We start from the raw sequence: 5,932 nt of genomic DNA, 5'->3' as shown, positions 1-5,932 counted from the left end.
TACCATGTGCTACATTAAATGTATAACGTTACATGTAAACAATACAAATAAAACATACTATATTTGATTAATGTACATCTAACAATACAAATAAAACATACTATATTTGATTAATGTCTATATAGTTACCGATAAGCTTTTAATATAAGTTATTGTTTTAGTTAACACACTCACCTGGGACTGGACCATCTGGACATTTACTGCTCTGCACCACAAACAGCCCGTTATGACGCGTGATTTAACGTCTCCGCAACTTTTCCACGCAAACCTGGAAGGCACAGCCCACGGTGCGAGATCGACCGTACTCCGGTTGGACACGGACCTCATCCTCCGTGAAGGGCTTAGCACACACTAAAGTACCTTTCCTCAGAGTAATTGTCGTCTCCTCCTCTCACCATATAGCCCAATTCAACGCTTATTTTTATTTTCGTAGGTGGGAAAACTATGAAATGATAAATACGTTTTTTTTTTTTTTTTATTAGAACACAAAGGCACACTATACACATCTGAATACTTTTGGCCTCCGCTATTTTTCGGCAAGCGAATGAACGCTGTAGCGCTTTCACTGGAAAATAACTTGACATCTGGGATTTGGAGCGAGTTCGCAAAACATTTGATTCAGATCGGGACTCCGAAGATCGTTTCGCGAATCTTATGATCGGGGCTTCGGAGCGAGTCGGCAAAACATTTGATTCAGATCGGGACTCCGAAGCGCATTTCGCGAATCATTTGAGATCTGGTCTTTCCAGCGGATTTGCAAAACATTTGATTCTATCATGTACTTGTCCAGATCAACTTTTAATAAAGAGAAAAGAGTTTTAGAGACAGATTTTTGTCAATAGCCTGTTAGTAATCCCACAGTCCATAGCATCAGTAACTGTATAATTTAGTAAGGGAAAATTAAAACAAAATAGGATGAGTTTCAATTTTTCTTTTCTTTTTGTAGAAATGGTCATCTTAACCTCTGTGCATTGTTCAGGTTATTTCAGGACCCCAAATTAAATTCTAATACTAATACTGCATCATACAGGTGTTTATTTGAGTTGAATATTTCGATAATCATGTAAGGAAACGAAGCCATAATTTGATAAGTTTACATTTACATTTATTCATTCAGCAGACGCTTTTATCCAAAGCGACTTACAAATGAGGATAAAAAACAACACAACAAAAACAACAAAAAGGGCAACCAAAAGTTTTTAAGTGAGTATAAACAAGATGCATGCAATATGAAGGCAGATATTGTCTGATATGTTAAGAAATAATATTAAACAAAAAGTCCAGATGATTCAAGCTGTTCGTGACTGTGAGTGTAACAGCAGCAGCAGAGATTATTAACCGTAAATGAAAACATTTAAAACTCTGATTCCTCAATTAGAAAATAAATAAATAAAAATGTAGCAAAACATTACATTCAGATGATATGTAGAACTCTCTGTGATTATCAGTGTCAGACAGGCGTACTACTCTGGCTGTGACATCATCATCCTGGGGAGGGACTTTGAGAGGATTCAGATCATCCCAGGAGCCAAACACGGGAACATCTAGGTGGACACACACACACACACGGTTCTGGTGTCCAAACAACATCAAGGTCTTTATAAACTGTTACAGCACTTTCTCAGAGTGACAAATAGCATAGCTTTTAGCCTCATGGTTGCAGTTTGAGGTTTAGGAATTAGTTTTATTAATTTTTTTTTAGCCTTTATGTTATGTCAGTTTTAATAATTTTAGCATTTCAACTTTTTTTGTAAAAAGTTACTACTTTAATTTTAGTACTGTTTTCATTTAATTTATAGTGCTTTTTACTTTACAAATCATTGCAAAGCAACTTTACAGAAAATAAGTTTCTCCCATATTTAGTAGTAGCTTACACAACGTATCTATATCATTTTACTTTGCTAAAAAGATGATGCTTTAAAGACCAAACGGTTGACGGTACCCATTCACTTCCATAGTATTTCTTCCTGTAGCATAGAAGTCAATGGGTGCCGTCAACTGTTTACTCTCAAAAAACATCTTCTTTAGTGTTCAGCAGAAAAAAAAACCACTTTCAGGCTGAGGAAGAGTAAACGATAGCAGGATATGATTGTTTGATTCCTCTCACACAGAAAATACAGTTATATGAGTGTTAATCTAAACTGTGTTTGAATATGAAGCACTTTGTGTGTGAAGACATTTGTGAATCAAACCAATCAGCTGTCACTCGATTTCAGAGCCGCTAACTAGAATAAGATCACAGCTACTTTTATTTTCAGTATAAATATGGAGTTGAACACAAGGCTTGATGAAATAATACTGTGATAAAGATAAAGCATATTTATAATCATCGAGGCTCCTGCAGACGTATGTTTCAGGAAGATTGTCCAGGGTTTATTTTTTACTCTTTTCTTTTACCTGCCACCGTTCGACTCGGACACAAACACGAGAGATTTTAATCTGATGTAGGTCATGGTGTTCTTCTTCAATGCAGAGAATCTCTTCCTCTTGTTTTCCAGCTCAAATATCTTAACATCCTTAAATCGAGAAGCATTTACTGAAATATAAATGAGTTCATGTTTAAAACAAGAACAAATATCTGTCAGCGGCTAAGAAAAACAATAGTTTTCACCTTTGGCTGAATTTTTTTCCCGTTTTAAGAATTAACCAATAAAAATCTAAAAATAAATATATTGAGTAGATAATAAAAATTAATATCTGAGGTCATTATGCATCTCCTGCAAATGTCTTGGTTTGATGATGTTCATATATTAGCACTGGAATACAGAGTGTAATCATTTTTTCTTCCCCAGATTATTGCTAATGTGAGGAAGCAGTGAGGAATCCGCTGTATAGTGATCAAGCTCTCTGCCCTTTAACCTCTCAAATCTGAATATATACGCCAATTAATCTAATTTTATATCGAGTATGAAGAGATCTGTAATTTATTTGACTGCATGTAATGAGAAAATAAATTACTTAATGCAACATCCATTATTTCTTTGCTGGGTTTAAAAGTTTTTTATTTTTATGAATGATTATGTCATCTTTTATTATAAACACGTGTGCAGTATTAGCATTTGTATCAACATTATTAGAAATGTCTGAATGAATCAGAATCAAATGATTAAGTGATTACAGAGATTTTCTTCCTTAGTATTTCTGTCTTGTTTTCTGGTATATATTAATGCTTTCAAACGATTAATCGCTTCCAAAATAAAAGTTGTTGTTTATATATGTGTGTGTGTGTGTGTGTACCGTGTATATTTATTATGCATATATGAATACAGACACATGCCTGTATATATTTAAAAATATTTACATGCATATATATATATATATATATATATATATATATATATATATATATATATATATATATATATATGTATATTCATATTATTTATACATTTATAAATAGTACAAAACATAAAAACACTCACACTATGACTTCATCATGTAAGTTTACATTAGCCTAGAGGCGTGCACTTTTTATTTGTTTAGTTTTTGAATATAACACCTAAACACGCTTGGAAAATGTAATTAGAAGTTTAAACTTAGCAGGACGCCATCTTGGATCCTCCCCACGCTGTATACAAACCATTGTTGTTATGTGACAGTGGTGTCTGACTACACTCTTAGAAATAAGGGTTCATTAGGGTTCTATATAGAACCATAGGGTTCTTTACTCAACTGCTATATCATGACAAGAAAGAACCCTTTTGGTACAAAGGTTCTTTAGGCTATTATTCATTCATATATTACATTATTCTACAACATTTTGTATTTTTTAATTAAATTATTATTTGTAGTAACTTAATATCACATTTTAATTATGCTGATTTTTGGAGAAAAACTGAAATGGCACTCTTCGTGTGATATTGATTAACTACATAAAATGATTGAAAAATATACATTTTCTAACCCCCATATCTTGAATTTTGTGATCATTCACACGCATTCATAAATGCATTTGAATACACCGAATAATGCAGTGAATGAACGCACTCAAAATGCACATGTGCACTAGTATGACTTCATCATGTAACTTTACATGATGAACTTTATAGGAGCCCAAATTCAGAATGCTTGCTCATTGACTGACAAACTTCTTTACTTTTTCTTTAACTTATTTTAGTTAAAGAAAATTTTGACAGTATTTTGACAGTCAGCGCCTGACTAGGGCATCGATTCCAAAGGAAAGGAATCGATTCCTTGATTCAGAGGCGTAAGGAATCATGATTTGATTCCACAGGTTGTAATCGACTCCATCGAGGAGAACCGACTCCTTTTAATATTCAGATCAACAGTTCATCATGAATTCGCCTCAGTGAAACAGTGACTGGAATTACGATTAATTTCCGCGAACAGATTCTTTCGGACGGTTCGTAACTTATCTATGTTCCGACAAAATTCTGCATTGTACGCTCAGATTCAAAGTGTCAGAAGCGAATTGTCCATCAACGGTGATCGCGCTCTTTTGAACTCAGAATAACTGTCAAATGATCTATCCCAAAACGCTGACCTTCAAGCTCAGTTTATTTATTTAATTTTTACAATACATTACAATTACTCCAAAATAGATGATACCTGCATGACGAACTGCACTTTCTTAGCCTTCCGCTTAGCAGCCCCTGAAGGATGCGTTCGTTTCGGCGCCATCAGATCAATTTGTAGTAAAGTTGGATCTCCTTCATAAAACCGGTATGTAATCTCTTCATTCAAATATTCATTCGGTGGGTGTGACTCAGGTTTCAACGGGGATATTAATTGGTTTTAGTACAGGTGAATGACAATTGTTATATCCAATGGAAAAACAGCCTAGTATTTTGCTGCTCTTGATTGGTGGACAAGCATATAGGGATGATTTGGAGGCCCCGCCTCCAAGCCCGAGGCCCTAACTGTCTACTACTAATTAAATATATAATGATTCATATTTAAAGTTTATAATATATCACATGTACTATTAATCGGAATGCATTTAAAAATTATAATAGCTAAATAAAATTTAATATTACTACATATATATCTATTACATTTATAGTTTATATAATTTTATATATAGTCCCAAACATATATTAAGTAGCCTAATATAATTCAATTATATGTGTGTACATAGACACATACATTTTATATCAATGGTAGTATATTTATTTTATAATAGCAATATAGAATATTCTAATGTATGTAATATATTTATTTTCATTACAAATGAAATTTTAAAATTATAAATATTTTTGAGCTAAAAAAAAATTTTGAGCGAAAAAGTTACTCCCAAAAGATCATTTAATGTCATTATTGTGTTAAATGAGAAAAGCATGGAATAGACATTTCTAAAAATAAATATTGATTCAGCATAGAATTTATTAGACCACACAAAAAAATGTAAGGCTACAATAGTTGTTTTCAGAGGAAGCGTGAATTAGAATTACAGAATTTAAATTATTTGGTTTTAAATAGACATTAATGGGTTTGTTAAAAAAAGTGTATTAAAATATAAACTACAAATTTTTTTTTAAAGTGAGTCATTGAATCATTCATCCTACTGATTCATTCAAACAGATGATTCGTTCAGAAATGAAGCAATATTTTCAATTAATTTAGTGACTATTTTACAACCTATTTTTCTTCAGTGTCTTTAAAGGAATATTTCGCCCAAAAATTCACCCAATTAATTTAATTTAATTTAATTTAATTTAATTTAATTTAATTTAATTTAATTTAATTTAATTTAATTATTTTATTAAATACAAATTTATGTATAGATTTGTCATTGAAAATGTGAACATCTGGCAGATTCAGATTTTCTGAACAGCAAATATAATATTTATAATATGTTGAATATGAATATATCCTTATTATCTTATAATAATAAACTATACTATTATTATAAATAATACATTTTAAATTCTAAAATTTTTAGCGAGCCTTTACTGACAATAAAGTTTTGTTT

Source organism: Carassius gibelio, chromosome A16 (assembly GCF_023724105.1).
Source record: "Carassius gibelio isolate Cgi1373 ecotype wild population from Czech Republic chromosome A16, carGib1.2-hapl.c, whole genome shotgun sequence".
Taxonomy (NCBI): Eukaryota; Metazoa; Chordata; class Actinopteri; order Cypriniformes; family Cyprinidae; genus Carassius; species Carassius gibelio.
This window is presented reverse-complemented; position numbering follows the sequence as displayed.